Source organism: Phascolarctos cinereus, unplaced genomic scaffold (genome assembly GCF_003287225.1).
Source record: "Phascolarctos cinereus isolate Bilbo 61053 unplaced genomic scaffold, phaCin_HiC Scaffold_726;HRSCAF=1367, whole genome shotgun sequence".
NCBI lineage: Eukaryota > Metazoa > Chordata > Mammalia > Diprotodontia > Phascolarctidae > Phascolarctos > Phascolarctos cinereus.
Genome location: NW_027556098.1, coordinates 37,813,921 through 37,835,905, shown reverse-complemented (window position 1 = coordinate 37,835,905; position 21,985 = coordinate 37,813,921). Strand labels below are relative to the sequence as shown.

General features: G+C 37.7%; 1 long non-coding RNA gene across 3 annotated transcripts in view; it reads right to left on the bottom strand.

Moving 5' to 3' along the window:
* Positions 1-21,824, bottom strand: part of LOC110212811 (uncharacterized) — a 113,726-nt gene extending 91,902 nt beyond the window's left edge. For 2 of the 3 annotated variants that reach the window (XR_013482832.1, XR_013482833.1), the window contains exons 1-3: positions 21,371-21,824; positions 16,376-16,459; positions 13,249-13,326 (exon numbers count right to left, since the gene is read on the bottom strand). This is a non-coding gene — a long non-coding RNA (uncharacterized LOC110212811). The remainder of the gene's footprint in view (positions 1-13,248; positions 13,327-16,375; positions 16,460-21,370) is intronic. The other variant, XR_013482834.1, reaches the window with a different exon arrangement.
* Positions 21,825-21,985: the final 161 nt, after the last annotated feature.

Genomic DNA, 21,985 nt, shown 5'->3' with positions numbered 1-21,985 from the left:
GCTGAAGAAAATGGTACTTCACCAGAGTCCTGAAGGAAACTAGGTATTCCCAGAGGGCAGATCATTTAAACTACCTGGGCCTCTGAGGTCTCTTTCCTTTTAGATCTATGATACTATAATCTAATGAGGGTCATGAAAAAAAACAAATAGAACCAAACTGAATTTTTGCTATTCAGATTTTAAAACTGTCAGAATTCTCCAAAATTCCTTCCCTCAAAATAACAAACAACTTTACTCTATTGCGCATGTCTCCTAAAAATTACTCTGTTATTGTTACTGTTCTTTTCAGTTTTCATGGTACAAATGAGAGTGGGTAATATAAACAGTTCACTAATATTCCAGAGTTAAATCACAATGGATAGCACTGTCACAGACTCTACAGTAATTATAACTTAAATGTATCATAATCTTCTGAGCAGAAAACAGAGCAAGTTTCCCCAGAAAACTGATAAAACTTGCTGAGTCACCCACATTTCCACTTCCCTGATTTCTAACGCTTTCTTTTCAAAGTTTTTTTTTAAAAACAACTACTAATTGGTTATTATTTACAATGTACCTCTGGAGTAGATCAATACTATTCTCTACTTAGCACATGTCAGTGTTAGAAATCCTATAATTTTTCCTCTGCTTGTTAATCTAATTATGTTATTAGACCTATATGGATGTCATATTTCAATACCATAGCACTCAATTCAATCCTGCAGATAGGTTAAAAAGGCTTCAAACCTTCAGAGATTTCTACAAACTGGTAGCACAATCTCCAGCCCATTCCACACATGGAAAGGATATATCTTAGGGCAGATGCTTGAAGTTCAATAATATAAAAATATTCAACACTACCCATGGGGTTTAAGGACACCTCTATTGGTCAATAAACCAATGATCACTGCCTAGTTTATATAAGCATTAAAGGAACATCCCTTGGACAAAGGAGTATTGTCAGTGTTCACTATATCCACATAATCCTTTAATACATAGTTAGAGATCTAGGTGACCTTACAGATGAGTAAGCCAAGCTCCACAGTGGTTAAAAGACTTGTCCTAGTTCAAACAGGCAGTTCACGGCAGACCCAGGATCTAAGCCAAGATATTCTACCTCTAGAGCCAGCCTTCTTTACACAACACAATACAACACCGTACTGACTCGATTATTCAGTGAGTACTTTGGCTGTCCTAAATCACTTCAATGTAGGAAACAGAGTGAATCAGGATTGGGTGAAAGGGGGTTGGAGGTAAGAAATAATAAAAATAATTTCAACTCATTTATTTACATGGTACTTTTCAGTTTATAAGGCACTTTCCTATTAAAAAAAAAAGCAAACAACAAAAAAAACCACGCCTCTATAAGTAGATAGTGCAAGTATCATCATCTCCATTATACAAATGAGAAAACTCATGCAAGAGTTCTGTGACACTGGGCAAGTCACCTATCCTCTTAGTTTCTTCATTTGGAAAAAGAAGATTTTAGATTAAATGATTTCTAAAGTCACATATACTGCTAACATTTTATGAGTCTGTGAGATTAAGTGAATTGTCAAAGTTACTCAGTTAATTAATATCTAAGCCAGAACATAAACCTGACTTATTTTCTAAAATCAGGGCTGTCTCCTATAGTAAGTAGAAAATATAGTAGGAACAACGCTCCAGAACAGCTTTATTTAACCTCAACCTACCTTACCTTATACTCACACAATAGCCAAAGCCTATTCGTAGCTCTTTCAATCGCTCTCAGCACTTGAGACAGGCAGGTGGAAAAAGCCAAGCAAGTACTAGACATCTTGGGAGTCTGCTCCCCAACTCTCATGTTTCTGGCCTTTTGCCAAGGTAGAATGTCAGGATCAGGAGCCTTGAGAAAGGTGCTTAATAAAATGTATCTGCATTGTTGCTATTCTAAAATGAGGCTTTCTGATAAAGTATGACATTACAGATTGAAATTAGGTCTGTATCACTAATCAATATGAGTAGAGACTATTAATGGCACAGGTTCAGAGGATAGGAGAAATGAAGAAAAAAAATATCTAACAGGATTCCCTTCATGTCCACATGCAACCTGCATTAGGTTCTTTAATAGATTCTCTATATTAGACTTCTTTAAAGCCTAGAAATTACACAAAAGATAGAATTTGGTTTTACTTCTCTTAATAAGTTTATGGATTTCTTAGTTTAAAATTAAATTTACTCTGGACTTTCAACATCATGATCACAAAATTATTTTTATCAAACATCCTAAGACCAATAGCCCAGAAGATTTAGAGTCAAAAATTACATAGAAAAATCTTCAATTTAAGAGACTTAACTGAATCTCCATTTAGAAAATAACAGGGTGACTCCTTTTCTTTTAAGTTCTCCAATTCACTGTGAATGAATAGAATTTTCCTAATGGTACTGGAAAAGTAACACTATTATGGTACACTAAACGACACGCAGAGGCATTCCCTGATCGACCAGATAAGTTTACAGGTGGGCAAGCCTTTTGTGGGACTTTCGATTCCTATGGAGAGGAGAAAAGGGACATGCTCTTTGACATTTCATAAAGATGTATCTCAGTAATTGGAGATGAGTTACTTAGTTCCCACTGTTACAGGAATGGACTGTTGTGAAAGAAAGCATATCTTTGTGGTAGCCTATGAAAAGGGAATATTCAGTTGCAGCCTGGGACTTTTCCTTCTTTCCATTTAATAGTTATGAAATTTACTAACCCAACATTACAGACTGTCAAGATATTTTCTGATTCAGATTCTTTCCAACTTGTTAACTATTTCTCCTAGATATCTGTCACTTATATATTTGATAATTATGTCACTCATACCTCCGTTGAAGTTATTGTTAAATATAAAATAGAACTGGGCCAAACAAATATCCCTGGGCACTACACTACAGACTGCTCCAAGCTGGTTACTGAGTCTACGTTTTGAATCCAGCTGCTAATCAGTCCTAAATTCACTTTAATGTATTTAGGCATAAATAGAAGATACTCACAAATTAACCAGAAAGTTGTTTTAATTTTCTACTTTCTTTTGACTGTAGACACTTGGTCTCTGAAACCACTTTAAAATCCTGCTACCACCATCAAAATTAATTAGAAGTTAGGAAAAGTAGCAACAAGAATACTGGAATGATATGAATAATTATAGAAAGGTTTCTCAAGGCTTCTGTTGTTATTTAATAACACTCAAGACTCTGACCAGACTTAAAAATGGCAACTAGTGCTTTCTGTTACTACTCACAAAATGGAACAATTAGTAAGAAAATCATTAGATGTAAAACCAGGAATAAGAAACTTATGTACCTCCTATGTAAGATGCTATGTTCAAGGTAATTCTTGGTTAATAACCACATTATTTGTTAATTCTATAGCTTTTGAGTAATTTACATTTCTCGAAATCAGTAATGCTATGTTTTCAAGAAGAATGTTAGCTGCCCACTGACTTGAGGAGAAGGAAAAGTAGAAGGACTTAAGGAAATGGAGTAGGAGGACTCTAGCCTCTAGAGGAAGAAATTAAGAAGTGCTAACCTAAGAAGAAAGATTCAAAGATAAGGAGGAAGTAGAGCAGAAGAAAGAAAAGGAAGTTAGTAAGACAAGGGAAAAGAAGTTGGTTGTATCTGTCAGTGTGCTAAAGAGGTGAGAAGGTACTAGTAAGATGAGGCCAGTGACTATTGGAGAGCTGAAACAGTTAGCCAGGGCATTTCTACAGCACAGCTGGCCACATGAGCTACAAGCAAGACCAACAATCTCAGTGATGACTGAGGATCTTGGCTGCCTCTGCTCAGGGGAGAGGCTGCTTTACAGTGTTGTCTGCCCCATGAAATGTCTCTCTCTTCTCAGTGCACTCTTTTCTACTACTTCCTGAGGGTATTTTTTTGGGTGGGCAGATGTTTTGTGTAAATGAGTGAAGGGTTGTTCTTTGTGGGCTGCTCCTGAAGGGTTTACAAAGCTCTCAGAGGTTGGCACAAAAAGTCTGACTTTCCAAATCCAGATAGAAATGTTCAATCTGGATGGCAGCCTTCCGGCAGTCAAGAAGCAAATGCGAGGAGAAGGAATACACATCATAGGTGGGCTGTGGGTTTTTTGTCTTTGACTCTGTTGTTACTCTGGTGAATTGAGGGAGAGGTGCTTACTCATCATCACCCTGTTAACTCTTTTCTTCCTTGAATCAAGGCAGGATAGAGTTCAGATGTTTTGCCTTTCTGGTACCAAAAGGCTGAGTATTAAGGAGCCTTTCATTAAAACTCAGACGTGAATTTTATCGAAAAAAAACCCACAAAAATAAAAGCTAACAGGGCTAAACAGAACCACACTCCAAGGTAACAGTACCAGTACCAGCAGTAGCTACCGCCACCAATACCTACAAATGGGCAGCAGCCAGAATGAAGGTGTGCCTATTGATTGATCTGAAGAATTTTTGGAAGCCATGGGCGAAGACTCACCCAATAGCTGCCTCTTTATGGTCAGTCTCTTTCCTGGCATAACTGAAGAGGAGATGAAGAAATTATTAGAGCCAGATGGAAGTAGGAGGTGGTTTCATCATAAACAACAGAGGATTTTGGGGAGTGTTAATGTGCCAGCTGGTACCCCCAAGTACTCTAGGGCCACTGACCACTTTGGCCAGGGTAGTGCAATGGAAGAACTTGGGGCAATGGGGAAAATCCTTCCCCATATTCCATGCAGAACTCCTAGAGGGGACTTCAACCCAACAAGCACTGAAGATAATAACAAAGTGCTGAGTTTCCTCTGACTCTGCAGAGAAGGATCCTTTCTGCGCTAGCCAGAATTCTACCTCAGAGGAGTGCTGAGGGCTCTGCTGCTGACCACTCGTACTTCTCTAGGTGTACCAAAGGCAGAGAGGGGTTGGGAGGGGCATCTAGTCAATTAGTTCTATGTAGTGCAATCCCAAAATTTTAGTGTGAAGACTACAGAGGCTGGAGGGAGGAGGCCACGGCACAAGCAGACCCAGCTATATCCCTATTCCCTTGACCATTCCACTTTTCTCCCCTCACTGGTCACTCACCCACTTAAGACACAATTTGCTTAGCACCATTTCCTCTCTGATTAGGACCTCAGATGAGTCCATAAAGTTCAGGCAACAATACCAGTAGAAAATCCCTTCCTCTTCCCAACCCAGTGTTCTATTATGTCCTGAAAAGGTTTTGTTATCTGTTTTTAGGCTGTTTGTTTTTTAAACTTCTGTTTCTTGGACCGGGGGGGGGGGGGGGAGCTCAGAATCTAGGAGCTTTTTCTCTCTCTGGGAGGTGCTGGTGTGTCAGTGTTCACAACCTTTCTTGTTGGTCCAAGTACAAGCTTGGGGTAAGAGCCAGGGTTTCTGTGTGCTGATGCTATCTTACAGATGCCTGTAGCTTTTAATCTTACCTGTCTTCCTGAAGGTGTGCTACACAACTTTCACTGGTGTATATGATGTTTGGCCTTCTCACAGTCCAAAATTTATTTGAGAAATGAAATCGGAATACAGTAGCCACATTATTATTAAAAACAGATTTTAAGCCTTTAAAAAAAAAGATTGAGGATCTTGGTTCCAGAAAGTATAGAGAATAGTAAGATTTTGCTCTCACCTGCAAAGAATTCACAAGTCTTGTAATGGCAAAGTAAGTATTATCTGTGTTCAAACTGAAAGACATGCACCCTTCTAAAAGACGAAGTCAAGGGCTTCCTGATCCTGTGACCAGCCAGATGGCAGATTAGACACTATCTCCAGACTATTTTAACTCTTTAAACCTCCAAAACAAAGAAATTATACACTAGATGTAGAATGATCACAGGATAAGGAAGACAGAAGTTTAATGATGCAAATCCTTATGAATTAATGTCAGTTATAATCCTTAAAACACTCAGAACTCCTACCCCCTCCTTACCCTCTACAAGCTCAGCAGGGATGCAAAGTGTATTAATACACTTGTGCCTGCATCCTATCTTGGTCTTTCTTTGCTACAGAAACTCTGACAGCACACCCTGCTTCCTGTCTGCATCATCCTAACCACAAATGGCAGATAGATACTAACTGTGCCTAAACATGTAAAGAGGAAGTGGGGGTTAAAAATATTCTGGCTTGCATCTAGTGTCTAGCCAAAGGTTGGGGACTCCCAAGTGTAGTGGATGAAAGATGAAATGACTGAGGAAACAAAGGTTTGAGCTTCTGAGAGTATTGATTTATCAAGCCATGCATGCCAACTGCATAAAAAATCAGGACTTGGCCTCCTCAGCTTTGGCATTGGACCCTGGATACATCAGGAGACAGATTTTTATGCCTTAAAACAATTAATCAAATAAGACCAATTAATTAAAAGAAAACAATTAATCAGGATACAAAATCAGATATTCTGATTCATAATTGGAAGATAGATTAAAGGCTTTCCAAGTTGGGAGGGTGAGAGCAAACAGGTACAATTCCCTGAAATCAGAAAAAGAGGTATACCACTCCCCCCAAGTGTCTACATTCAAAAGACCATGGAAACAATAACTGATTAACTAGTACGGGGCCAGTTTTCAGGTAAGACATACGGTTGCCTGAGATGTATAACTGTGAGAAAACGTTGCATTAATCTTCAGATCTGACTGGATTTCAGCTCAGTATAACCTACGTCCTTAGGTAAGGGTCTCTAAATGAAAAGTAGAGGTGGTCCAGCTTGCTAGCCAAGCAATGCAACAAAAGTTTTCTAATAATTCTGATAATTGAATAAAGTGTTCTCACAAGACAGAAATTGGACTAGGCCCATAATTGAATAGAAAGGGAACTGAGCTAGATCCAGAACGGAGCCTCAAGATGGAGGTAGTGTGGTTCACTCAATTCCAACAATTTCCTCACAAGGATGCAAAGACTCTGCCCCTAACACTCTCATTTTGCCTTTTGTTCTATGTAAAAATCAGAAGATACTGATTCAGCCAAACCATGAGAAGAAAAGAAAGAGAAACAGAGGAGTAATTGAGGTACAGGATCTTCATGTGCAGCTGCACCAGGCTTGAAAGGAGACTAGTTAGGGCCAGTCCTGTCCCCTAAGAGGTTGCTCAGAGAAGGGATCCAAGGCAGAGAACCCTAAACTTCCCAACCTATGAAGAGGCTAAAGCAGCTTTGTAGTCACGAGTATTCCCATTAGAAAAGAGGGGTGTATCAGCAATTTACTAACAAAGGACTATACAAAAAAGAAGTTAAAATACCAAATATTTCAAGAGGAAAAGAAGCCCTTCAAAAAAGTCCAGAGCACAAGCAGATAAATAATAAATCAACAGAGAGAATCCTACCACATGAAGAAAGGATAAGTGCTCAAAGAGATTACAAAATTTTTAACAAATATTACAAGATAAATAAAAATGAACCAATGCCTGATGAAATATAGAATCCTGTGGACTCTCAAGAAATCATGGAGCAAAAACAAAAAAAAAAATTCTGAAGCCATTCAAAAGAGAAATGAAATCCATAAAAGAAATTAGGAATTAGTATAGCTCAGAACTTAGTGTTCTCAATGCAGAGTCTAAAAATTCAAATAGCAGGGGGAAAAATGGAATCCCTAATGGAAAGTCTCTAAAAAATTGAAAGAGATGCCAACAGATGCAGAATGCAAAAATATTGATAGATAAAGAAACATGACAGAAGAGAATTAAAAGGCTGTTAAAAGAATACATGAAATTTAGATAAGCCAAACTAACTGAACTTGAAGACATGATGCATAGAAACAAGTAAGGATCCTAGGTCTCCCAAAATAATGACAAATTAAAAAAAGGAAAAAAACAACTTGAGGACCATTCTGTAAGAAATAATAAAACTTTTATACACAGAACTTCTGAATACAGAAAACAAAATATCAATCAGAAGAACTCATAGATCAAATCCAGAAACAAAAACCACTCCACTCTCCAAGGTACACAGCACTTACATTTGACAGTTTCAGGGATTTTGTTGTTGTTGTTGTCGTTGGTGTTCAGAAGCATCTGACTCTTCCTGACACCATTTGGGGTTTTCTTGGCAGAGATACTGGAGTGGTCTGCAGTTTCCTTCTCCAGCTCATTTTATAGATGAGGAAACTGAGGTAAACAGAGTTAAGTGACTTGCCAAGGGTCACACAGCTAGTAAGTGTCTGAGGCCACAGTTGAACTCATGAAGATGAGTCTTCTTGATTCCAAGCCCAGTTCTCTTTCCATGGAGCCTACCTCACTACCCCAACAATTTCAGTGGCTCATAACAAATACTGCAAGCAGCCAAAACAAAAAGCAAACCTTCAAATATAACACAAAGGAAATCTGAAATACACACGAGTATTCTGCAGTAACCAAAAAATGGCAAGAAAGAATGGAATGGTCTATTCTGAAAATAAAGCAGCACATGCTGCGAGCCAAAATGACACATTCCCTGCAAACCCGAACCCTATGATCACTCAAACCTGACGATCACAAACATGGATGTTCAACAAAGGAGGCAATCAAAGCGTTCAAACAAGAAAAACACAACCGTATCTGAGAAGAATATTTAATTAGCAAACATCCTAAACAACAGAAACATAAGACAAATTAGTACACCTACAAAAGAAAAAGTACGGAAATAAATTACCACATGTTCAGAACTTATTTATCCAAAAGAATAAGAGAGAAAAAGATTGAGCTACAGTTTATTTTTTTTAATTGTGGAAGAATCTCTCTCTCTCTCTCTCTCTCTCTCACACACACACAAACACACATACACACACACACACACGGGAGGATCAAGGGACAAAAAAATACATAATCAGATAAAGATATAAGAAATAAAAATGAAGATGATAGAGAAGGTCATCATGGCTCATTTCCTACCTCCCTCCCCTCAAAAAAAAGGAACTGCAAGAGAACTGAAGAAGTGGGAGAAAGTAGATATTTCTAGGCATATAAAAGAGGCGATCACATTAGTGAGAGAGAATGACACTAAAGAGTACTGCTGTGGAAGAAGAGGTGTAATGCCTGGGTTAACAGATAGGGACTCTATGATAGGTTTAACCGGAGGAGAATTTATGACTTGGGACACCAGTTTCTCTGACATGTGAAGTCATGTAAAACTTATTTCCATATTAGGCATGTTGCAAAAAATAAAATAATATAAAAAGCAAGAAACATATTGAAAAAAAGTATGCTTCAATGTGCATCCAGAGTTATCACCTGGAAGTGGACAGCATTTTTTATCACGGGTCTTTTGGAATTGTCTTGGATCATTGTATTGGTCAGAGTAGCTAAGTCTTCCACAATTGATCATTGTTATAATATTGCTATTACTGTGTTAAATGTTCTCCTGGTTTTAACTTTACTTCGTGTCAGTTCACATAAGTCTTCCCACACTTTTTTTTAAAAATTATCCTACTCATCATTTCTTATAGCACAATAATGGTCCATCACAATCATATATCACAACTTATTCAGCCATTCTGATTGATATGCATTCCCTCAATTTTTAATTGTTTGTCCCCACAAAAAGAGCTACTGTAAATATTTTTGTACATATAGATAATTTTCCCTTTTCTTTCATCTCTTTGGGATACAGACCTAGTAGTAGTATTGCTGGGTCAAAGAATATGCTCAGTTTTATAGCTGTGAAATTGAAAATTGATTTTTTTCTAATTTCATTTTGTTACCCTTCACTATGTGAGTCTAAATTCCTTACCTTTGCAAGTTTACTTTTCTAACCTCAGGTCACTTGGGTCACAATTCTATTCCTGTGCCTTGGACTTTCACCCTTATCTTGTGACTTATACCTCAATCCTTGTAACTTTACCCACTGCCCACATTCCAGAGAAACTTCAGTAACTCAAAGGTCAAGCTTATTTAATCTACACTGGTGTAGCAATTCCCAAATTCTCTGAATCATGTCTTGTTTGCGGTTAAGGGGGTTTCAGAAGTGGAGTAATATCAAGCTGATGTTAGAGGTTTTTTACTTTCTAAGCAAAATGGAAGAAGGCACAACTAAGTCAGTTGAGATTTTGCCATCATCTTGTAAATCACTATAAAAGACCTGGTCAACCCTCACCTGGGGTCTTTGGTTTTTGAAAGTCCATTGACTCTATTTACTGACAAGTGCTAGTCTTGCTAATAAATTGATCACGCTTGGAACTTTCATCTCTTAGAATTTGTCTCGCAACATAGCCCTTTGGGTTTAGTTTTAAATTGTTCTCTAGGACAGTTGGACCAGTTCACAATGAGTCAGATTTAAGAGAATAACCATTTTATTAAAAGAATACTTCATTACCATCAATCTTTACTATTACGATTCATGAATAGAACCATTAAAGGGGTGAGTAGAGGGAAAAGAATAAAAAATGTGAAAGGAAGTGAATTAAGAGATTGTTAAGATTAGTAACTGCAGTAAAGTGGAAAGAATAGCATTCTATCAAAGGACTTGTGTTCAAATCCTTACTCTGAAACTTATTCCCTGCATGACCTTGGGCAAATCACTTAAACCTAATTTCTCTGGGTCTTAGGCTCCTCATATTCAGTTAGACTAGAATCCCTCAGGTTCCTTCCTGCTGTGAATCTATGGGTCTATGACCAACATTTTACAAATTAAGAACCTGAGTCATAGATGGACTAACAAATTACTGAAACAAGATTAAGGATGTTAAAATCTCATTTAAAATTATCTGTGTGCCTGGTACCTTTCTTCTCTTTGAATGCAGTGGTAACTATGTTCACAGAAGGGATACAAGGGAAATAGGGAAAAAGGAAAATCATTATCATTTTTATTATTCTTTTGGTTAAATTATTTAAAAAGTTAACACAATATTATTCTACTTGAATGTGTGATGGATGGAGACTGTGGAATCAGTCTTGTTTTTCTGAAACATTAAAAAATAGAATAGGTAGCATTTTTTTCTGGGCCCAGTCATCTTGTCATCTGTCCTGCTGCTGTTGCACCCTTTGAATTGGGCATCTACAGACCATGCCCTGGAGGAGCTAAGTCACATATCTCTGCAACTTCTGACCTAGAGCCACACTATACTTATTTTTGAGAGTCCACTATATCTAGCCGGTTCCAGATCCAGTCATGCTTTATCCCAGCCTTCCCACAGGAAACCTACTTTGTACCTCTTGCTCTGAGAACAACAATTTAATCAAGATTACCACTGCGATGAAAGAAGAGGTTATCCACTCTCAGAGAAACAGAGGACAAATAAGTATAGTAGGGTCTTACATAGATTCATATGAATGTATATGTCTATATATGACTATGACTATCAATATCTAAGTATATGTATGTGTATGTAAATGTATGTACACACGGGTATATGTATATATATACATTTGTGCATATGTGAGTGTGTGTGTGTGTGTGTGTGTGTGTGTGTGTGTGTGTGTGTATCTGCACTTAATTGTAGTCTGGGGTGGGGGGAAGAAGGGGCAAAAAAGAACAAAGTAAAAACCGCACAGCAGAAAACAAAAGAAAACTTACAAGAAAACAAAGAAAAGATGGATGGCTCTCAACACAATGCTCCATGTTTATTACATAGGCTTTCTTGAATTGGAAACGTATTGCTGTATATTTGAATCCTCTCTTACATTCTACTGTGCATATGGCAATGCTTTTTTTTTCTTATCTTGTTTTAAGTTTCAATATTTAAGTTTATAATATGTTTCTTTTTCTTTTCTTATTTTGTATTTAAGTTTAAAATAAATTAATTTTTAAAAAAGATTACCATTGCTTCTAGTATGGGAACAAAAATCGACCAAATTATAGCTACAATCACTAAATCTATAACTTCGGAGACCAAACAATCCCTCCTAGGCTGTAGTTCCCTTATATCTATTATCTTCCACTATTAAAATGCAAGCTCCTGAATCACTGAGGGCTGGGGGAGGGGTGTTCTGCTTTTGTAAATGATAAAGAATCCCTAGCTTTTTAAACAAACAAGTGCTTTTTAATTCAAATATTTTCATTCTGCAGAGTATTTAAAAAAGGCATGTGGATAAATTATTTATGCTCTGACCTTTTATATTCAGGTTACATATCCATTTTAAGCTTATGGTGGTATATTATATAAAATATTGCTCTCAACCTAATTTCTGCCAAACTACTTTCCAATTTTCCCCATAAGTTCCTGTCAAATGGAGAGTTCTTTTCCAAGTAATTTCTTTTCTGGAACACTGGGTTATTGAGTTTGATTGCTTCTGATTCTTCCCTTTCTACACTGCTCATATTTTAATTCATGCTTCAATAATCCTCTGAGTTCAGGAACTAACTGCTATTATTTCCTGCCTCTTAAAGAGGGGGAAACTGAAATATGAAAAATACAATAATAAGAAAATTGCCTATATTTTCTATTTTCTGCATGTAGTAGTATACCCCATATCAAGTACTAATCAAGCTTTTTCAAACTATGATGCATAAGCAGAATCTTGAATACACAAACACACAGGGAGACAGGGAAACAAAAGAAGAGTACAGCTTTCCTTTTCTGTTTGCTTGTTTTATATGAGAAAGGCCAAAGAATTGTACTGATGAAGCGATGACAGGGAAGAACAGCAAGCATTTTAGAAGAGATGGGTAGCCAAGGAGGACAAAAGTGGTTAGTGTGGGTGTTGTCACTACAGTGGTAACACAACCAAAGAATCATTTGGGATTCTGAATTTCCAGTCTTTAAATGATTTGAAATTCCTCTGCAACAAGTTTGAAGAAAGCTATTCTGGATGACAATTCTGTTACATTCTAGGGAAGGGTGTAGGCAAAAGTTTTCTAGAAACCAAAACTTATAGAAAAGATGTAAGCTTCTTAGTTGCATATAAATGACTAATTTAGTCATTTGGCAACTGTATGTTAAGGACCTATTTTATGCAAAGTACTCTACTTGACACTTAGGGAGGTGAAATATCTCGGATCTGATGGAACTTGTAATCTAACAAGGATATTATACCCCATCATCTGAATAATTCTAATTGGCTTACAATTGTCTTCTCTTTCCTCTTTACCCGTTTTCCTATATCAAATCAACACCTAATATGACACAATGAACCATTTATCTATGTGATTCACAAAGGATCAAATTTAATCCCAAATCAAATTTAATATGATTTTTAAGAAAGTTTTAAAAGATATTAGCAAAAATAAATAAGGATACTTGTTATTTTTCTGTCCATTTGACACCCAGCCATTGAATAGGAATTGTGCAGTGGATAGAGCCCTGGATTTGGAGTCAGAACTTCAGAGGCTTACTAGCTGTGTGACCTTGAGTAAGTCACTCAACTTCTATCTGCCTCATTTATCAAATGAAGATAGTCCTAGCACCTACCTCTCAGGATTGATGTGAGGATAGGAGGAGATGTTATTTAGATTCAATTTAATTTTCAGATCTGCATTCTCTTCCCACCTCATTGAAAAAGGAAGAAAAACAAAATCCATTACAAACACAGATAGTCAAGGAAATTATAAAGTACTATACAAATGCTAGCTATTTATTAGTGTTATCAACCAAAAAAAAAAGACTAATATTATTTGCATTTCCTTGTTAAAATAAGGAATTCTATTTCAAAGTTCCTATTAGACAATAAACAAAGAGTGTGATTCCAACTTTTTCATTTCTTTATGAGGCATATATGCAGAGGTTAGGGTCATAACTACACTGAATCATTTGGGGGCACTCCCTCATACAGGGATTCAAATTCAATTAAATAAGCATTTATTAAGTGCCCAAGATAGACATTTTGCTGAGCGCTGGGGAAACAAAGACAAAAATGAAACAGTCCCTGATCTCAACTCTCCATTCCTGCCTTTTCAGTCTTCTTACACTTTATTCCCTTTCACAAAATTTATGAAAAAGCAACACTAGCTACTTGAAATTCTTCAGACATGGCATCTCCTGTCTTTGCCTTTGCACTAGCAATCTCCCATGCTTTTGGTTGATTCAATACAGACTGTCTCAATTGACGGCATTATTAGGGAATAAAGCATCTTGTTAGATACCTTAAGTGGAGTGCTTTGATTCACTGGTTCAATCAAGCTCCACCCTTACACAGTATATGCAAAATGTATATAAAGTCAATACAAGATAATTACTGGCAGGAAGACAGAGGTTGGGGGCCTGAGTTGGATAAGGATCTAGCAAAGGAGACAGATAAGATAGGTAGGAGAAGAACAAGGAGAGGTTGGTACCCCAAAAACCTAAAGAAAAGAGAGTATCAAGGAGAAAATGAGCAAGTGTCAAAAACTGCAGGGAGGTCAAGGAGAATGGGGATTGAGAAAGGGCAATTGGATTTGGCAACTAAGAGACCATTCCTAACTTTGGAGAAAGTAGTTTTGATGGAATGATAAGGCCAGGTTAAGAAGAGAGTGGGAGGAGAGAAAGTGGAGGCACCTGCTTTTTGAGAAGTTTAGCTACAAAGGGCAGAAGAGATACAGGACAATAATGAGTGGGGATGGAAGGATCAAGTAAAGGGTTTTTGTTGTTGTTTGTTTGTTTTCAGAATAGGTGAGAAATAGGCATGAGAAATGAGCATGTTTGTAGGCAGCAGAAAATGAACCAGTAGGCAGGGAGAGATTGAAAATGAGTGATTGAGTGAGGATGACAGAGGAAATAAGATGGAATGAGATTGTTTAAATGGGTAGAGAAGTAAAGCCACCTCATCATGTGAGAACGATTGAAGGAGACTGGACAGAAGGCAACTGAGTGAAAAGAGATAAGAAAGAAGGGGAGAAAAGGGAACTCATGGCAACTTTTTGCAAAATATGAAGCAAGCTTCTCAGTGAGAGGATAGGGGAGGCAGAGCCATGAGAAGTTTGAGAAGGAATGGTATGGTTTTTCAAGTGCTGCTGTGGAGAATGGGATACTCAGTTGATAAGGGAGGTATAGAAAGATTGCCTAGCTGCAAGTTGTGTAACATAAATTTGTAGTGAAAATGGTTGCATGATTTTTTCTATCTTTATTCAGTAGCCCATGTGTAGGAATGAAGGTGGGAATGATCCAAAGCTGAGGCTTAACCAGGTATAACTGGAAATAAAAGAGGAGGCTAGGGATTCAAGAGAGGAAGACAGTGTAGAGTTGAAATGATTCAACAAGGAGTCAAGATAGGGAAAAGAGAATAATGCAGAGCAGAGAATTGAGTGGTCAAGGGATTGAGGTTGTGGTGCAGATCAAGAGTAGGGTTTTGTAAGGGAGGAGTGAAAAGCCAATAGGTTATGGTCAGATAAAGGGATTTCAGAATCATTAAATATAGAGGTGGTACACTTGTGGGTGATGACAAGATCAAAGATACATCCATCTTTATGTGTAACTGAGATGGGGTAGAAGAGTATTTCATGGGAAATGAATAGGTAGAGGAAGTGAGTGGTTAGGGCATTTCAGGGAGAATCAATATATTTGTTGAATCCCCTAGTATTAAGGCAGGAGTTGGTAGGAAGGAGAGGAAAAGTGTAAGCCAGGTATTGAGGAAAGAAGGAGAGTGACCTAGGGTTCCGTAGACAACAGCTACCAGGATTTTGATTGAGTGGTACATACGAATAGCATGAACCTCAAAGGAGGTGAGGTTCTGTGTAACAGAGTTGGGGGAGAACCTGGAAATGGTAATGGGAAACAAAAAGCATTTCAACTTCCTAGCTTCAACCAGTGAGCCAGAAAGAATGAATGAGGTTCTAACCAGTACTGGATAGAGTTGCAAGGGAGGCTGTGTCATCTGGTGGGGAACCAGATTTCAGTAATAGCTAGTAGATGGAAAGGATGAGAGAGGAAAAGACTTAGGATGAAGGGAAGTTTGTTGCCTGTGGAAGAGACATTCCAGAGATAATAGTGGAAGGGCTGGGTGATGTTTTGTTGAAACTTTGTGATGGGAGCATTGAGGGAAATGAGAATAAGGAATCAGGTGGCAGGGATATGGAATGGGGTTTTGATGTTTATCTACAGGGGTTCAGAATCACAGGGATGTGAAGAGTATGACTAGGTGTTCATCACTGAAAGGAGGATGCTAGTCCTTCCCAAGGAGAACAGAGATCAGTCTAGAAGCAAGTTTAGTATGAGATGGCAAGCATTAGGTCAGATGGAAGGCCCTGTTTCACTACTCTTCTTCCTTCTAAAGGGAGGAGATTAGCAGGAAAAGGGCACAGCAGGAGATGGAAGACTTACTGGCAGAGCTGGGGAAAGAAGTCACATTCCCCACTAATTTTCCATTTCTTCTCTCGTAGAACAATTGCAACTAAGGTTTGAGATCAAAAGTTGCTCCTCTTTGCACAAAAGATTCACCACACCCCATTTGGGAACTAGGCTGGTAGCAGGAGGTTGATGCTGGAACAGATGAAGTCTTTGCTTTGGGGTAGATGGAAGATGCCTGGCCCAGTCCCTTGCTGCCATTCTTTAGGAGACATTGCACCCAGCAAGAGACAGAAGGGTATAAAGCTTGGTCAAAGGAACATTTGGCTCCTTTTCTCACCTGGGGAAGCTGTTGATGAAATGGTAGTAGGAAGTGATAGACTCTCTACACAGGTCTCATGTAGAAGGTGACCTTTGACCTGAGCTGTAAAGAAAATCAGGGATTTTAGTAGAGGTGAGGAGTGACAAAGCAAAATGCACTGCTCTCCCCCCAAAAAAAACCAACTTGGTGAAAAGACTGGTTTCAATTTCTTAATATGAACTTGTTAAGTATTCTAAATGATACTTAATTTTCATGAAGCTTCTGAAAATGCAGTTCTGTATTTCATTTAGAACTTCAGAGTCTCAGTAACAGCAATATTGTAATGATGATCAATTGTGACTTAGCTACTCTGATCAAGACAATGATCCAAGATAATTCTAAAGGATCCATGATGAAAAGAGAGAGAACTGATGAACTCTGAGTACAGACTGAAGGACACTTTTTTCACTTTATTTTTATGTTTGTTTATTTTTTGCTTGTGTTTTCTTTTGCAACATGGCTACTATGGAAATATATGTATAACTGAAATCCTATTGTTTGTCTTCTCAAAGTGTGGGGGAAGGGGGACAGGAGGGAAAGAATTCAAAATTTTAAAAATGAATGTTAATTTAGAAAATGTAATTGGGAAATATTTAATGAAATAAAAAAGTTCTTAAATAAATGTCAGTGTCAATGCTATAAAAAACAAGCGATTAGAGAAGAATTATTAGGTAGAGCCTACATTATATAAGGTGGAAAAAATATTAAAACAAGTATTAAGGAAAAAAGTACGGAAATATAGTGGAGGCTAAGGATTCCTTAAAGTGGAGGAGGAGGAAAATTAACATATAAAATGGAACAGAGAAAATTTTAGTCAGATGAAAAATAAGGTCATTAAACAGAAAAACTTAGAATTATAGGTATCTTATATAATAGAGACACCTACTGGCCATTTAATTTCACTCATCTTACTTAAAATCTTTTAAATATAGAATTCTATCACTCATTTTATCCAGGTCCTCTAAATAAATTAAGCATTCACATCACGAATATTATGCATGATTTACGCCAGTGAATTACATTTTGTTCTTTGAGTCTAGAAAGAAAACTGTGCTACCACGTCAACTTTGCTACAGTCATTTTAATAGATTTTTAAAGTAAACATTTTGGTGCCTAATCTGCTATTAAAGTATTACTTTAAAACTCACTGAACAAGTCTATTAAATAGAATGAATTATTCCCTGCTTTTAAAGTGCATAATAATGTTGACCAAAATAGAAAGACAAGTAATTCAAGAACATAGTCATTCCTCAACTAAATGATAAACTTACTTGGCATCTGGGATCATGTCTTATACTATCTCTGCATCCCCTGAAGTACCCAATACAGTACTGTGCAGAGCAAGCACTCAATAAATACCTACATGATTGGTTTACTAATTATGGTAAATGCATTTTCATGGGCTTTTTATCACGATTATAATATGACATGTATAATTCAATTATATTTTGAAATCCTAATTTTTCAATAATATTTTATTTTAATTTGAAGGACTAGAGTTTTTAAGTTTCAAGAGAAAATGCATGTTGTGCTTGTCAACATCTTAATTAATATATATGTAAATGCCTATGCAAATATATTTATAAAATTTAAAACAAAGAATATGTTAGGACTATTTTTTCATTTCATTTCAGCAAATGGTCAATTAGAACTAACTGGTCAATTTTCAAGCTGGATCTCATCAATTTCATTGCTGGCAGACACTATTCCATGCTTTTCCTCTTCATTGTGACACACTGAAAGGCAAGTGAACAAGATTTCAAGAATACAGATCTAGTTGGTTCACCTTTTCAAAGAATGTTCCATTTATGAAAAAAGTTGTTAATCTTCAACATTTGCCCACTTAACTTTGACAGCTTCAAGCATTCTTATGACTTTATTAGTAACTTCATTTTCACTTTCGCATTTCATGACTGCCCAGTAGAGAAAAAAATGAAAGGCCTCTTGCACACAAGTTTGTGGAGCAGAAGGTATCTTACTAGGTGTTTCACTGATCTTATTCATCCTACCATTGTAAAGAGCTCCCTATGCATTGCTTGCATATTTTCATTGTGTACCTTTAAACTCAAGTTTGGTGTTACAATTAGGCCCCCAAAGTGTAATGCGAATCCTTTCTGCTCTAAGCCCAAGCACGCAGTTAGTGATGCGGTTTAGCGAGAAAATATGCCCGAATGTCTGCAGTTGCTGTGGGCTGAAAAAGATTACAGTTTTTGTTGGTCATGGAAACCTAACCCCCTATTTCCTACAAATACAACATTCACATGTTTTACTTTCATGACATTTTCTAGGAACCTTACCCCTGCAATTGACTATATGTCAAAATTAACATTACATTCCTTTTCTAAGATAAAAGCCCCCTTTAATGTACTAGCATGATTATAAACTTTGAGCTTCTCTATCTCGGCATTTTTATCATTAACTGCCCTTTCTAGCTTTTAATTAAACAAACCTTTAATTACATATACATTCCAGATTTTTTCTAGGTATTGAAGTCAAGCCTATTAGACTATAGTGGGCAGTTTATAGTCTATTCCTTGTTTCGAAAATTGAGATATTTGTCCTCTATTCTTACAATGCTGCGTATTTTTTTCTAAGATCTTTCAAACATCACTGACAGCAGTTCACCAATCATGCCTATAGTTCTTTCCATACCCAAGGATGTATTTACTTGGTCAAAGTGACCTGCTTCATCAAGGACAAGTAAGTGCTTTCTATCACCTTACTTAATTTTGTGTGTCAACTTCCTGTTACCCACTTTTGTTCAGTTATTTCCAGATCAAGGAAAATAAAAATTAAGCCTCTGCTGTCTCAGCTGTTAGCACCATGTAGTGCTGTGGTAAGAGATGTATACAAGGGAGCTACTTATCTCTGCCAAGGCATGTGAGCTCTAGAATAACACCCCCTACTTCCCAAAGAGATTGGCTTCCGACTGACAGACTGCAAACTGAGAGTGTCAGAAGAGAACTGTTACCATCTGTTGGAGAACCACAGGCAAAGTGACACCACACAAGATAGAAAGGGTTCAATGATAGCAAACTGATGGGGAGCAATGATCCCACCATCTGCTAAGAATGAGAGAGAACAGAGGTAGAGTAATGAGTCATACTGTGCTAGAAGAACTATGGAAGAGAATATGTGGAGCTTCAATAGAAAAATATATAAGATGCCATATAAGACACAGAATCTACCACGACAGTTAATAACTTGGGGCTTTATAGGGCTTCAGAAAAGGCTGCTCCTAGAAAACATATTTTCTCAGAGTTTTGTTTAAGTCCTATTTATTTCCTTTAATCTGCAAATATATTTGTTCATTCTTTGAGACTTCTGAATTATGTGTACAAGGAGAGTTAGTAAAAAATACCACGGACAGTGTCAGATAGTAATGTTCTTAAATTCTCTTAAAGGTATAAGGAATCAGAAAAGTGAAAAATCTTCCAAAGCATAGCTAGTTCTATCAGAAAATCCTAGATTCAGATAACAATTTTGCAAAGCTTCTGACAGAAGGGTTATGCTCATGATTTTTTTATGGTTAGTTAAGTATGGGGTAGAAGGAGGAGTTGGTTAGGACATCCATTAACAATTGATTCTCCCACCCCAACCCTAGTCCAGTTGATTAAAAAAAAACACAGAAAGGAAAGGTATAATAGAGACAAGGTGTTAATATGTTCATCAAAATGCAAAGAAAATGTGAAGAACTTCTCGGATAGAATTACAGAACATCTAGCTACTGCTTGGCCAATGCTGTCCCAGTCATTCTTCTGTATCTGGTGCAATCTGGTGGACTCAAATAGCTCAAGAGTTCCAACAAACAGTCTTTCTACTAAAAACATATTCCAATATTATCAGGTACAAGAAGTTTATAAGATTAATAAGATTGAAACAGATTAAAAATTGCTGGAAAGGAAGTTCCCTAGTATCTCAGGAAATTTCTGCAAAAGTCCTAAATCTGATATTATACTCTTCTTTCACGAAGGGCCCATAGCTTCTGAGTATCCCCAGTACCCCGGCATAAAATGTAGGTCATCCCCCTGGAAACCTTTAAAATGAAGGACACAAACAATATGACAGAAAAGTAAAATGTTAGAAGGAATATGGAACTTGAGAAAGTGGTGGCTGAAAGCAGCATAGCCAACACTGTTTGAAGGCCTTGGTTGGTATAAACCTAGAGGATTCATTTCAAATTCTATTATTTTGTGGGAGCTTAAAAGTTGTTTTGTTGTTGTTTTTATAAAATCAGCTTTAATATGCAGGTTATCCCAAAAGTCTCACAGCAGTTTTAAGCTTTGGTGAGCTTAAAGCTTGAGTTTTGATAAGGTTAAAACTTCACTGAACTTTTATGAAATGCTGTTTTGTTAGTTCCAAGATTCTATGACTCTGCATATCAAGGATGGAAAAAAAAATGCCACCAAGGTGTAATTTGAAAGCTATTTAGATGCTGTAAATTCTAAAACTTAGGTTGTGCTACTAAATGTATCAATATGTGCCAGACTGGAACCAGAAGACCAGGTTCTAGCACTATGCATCTCTGCCATTAAAACATCATTGAAAAGCTCTGAATTTCACTCTTTTTCCATCTGTAAAATGAGGGAATTGGACTAGTTGATCCCTAAGTCCGGATCCAACTGTAACATTCTATGATTATATCATTTTAGGATTTCAGAGGGAGCATCAAGGCAGAATGCTGGAATCCTGGATCTAAAAAGGAACATTATCTATCATCTGGTCCGGAGGCTCTTAAGGAAAACTGTATTTCAGTATTATTTAATACATTTAGAACATATTCGGAGAGGTCCATAGGCTGGGGCAAAGGGGTCCATGACACACACAAACACACACACACACAAAAACTCCTTATTTTAAGCCACGCCCCCCCCTTTTTAAACAAACACCTATAAAATTGAGTGTTTTAAAAGAGTTAGCTAGGGCTGGAAAACCAGCTCTCCAGTCTCCCAGGTAAAAGTTCTTTCAAATTACCGTAAGAATGGATTCTTCAAAACACCCGGTCCTTTCATCTTGCCTTGCCTATAGGGTGACGTCAGTCTTTCCCTAAACTGTGGCCCCACATTCCCTCCCTTTCGGGGTCCACAGCCCAGGCTAAGGGATGCACATGAGGGCCTTTGGGGGAGGGGGGCACGTGGGGAAAGGGAGAGAAGTGAGGAGGAGGAGGATGGCGAAGACGGGTAAAAAACTACTGCCGCGCCTGTGGACAAAGAAGCAGACTCGCGTGGGCAGTGTCCGTGACAAGCAACCGTCAGCCTCAAAAGCCTCTCCTCCCCCTCACCGCGAAGGTGAAATTGGGGAAGAAGACCCGGAGAACTACATCTCCCGTAATGCCTAGCGGCGGAAGGTGTTCTGACAGGTTTTATTTGTTTTCGGGATTAAAAACAAATACGAGAAGAACAAAAAACCTCCCGCCCTCCAGACTGCTTTCCGGGTAAGGCACGCGCGTATATTGTTTACGCCCTCATTGGCGGAGGGTGAAGCTGTAGTCCCCGGTCCTTCCGCCTTGCCTGCCGAAGGGAGATATAGGGAGATGTAGTTCCCACTCGCCGGGAGCCGCCTCTCTGGACGTAGCTGGGTACGGGAGGG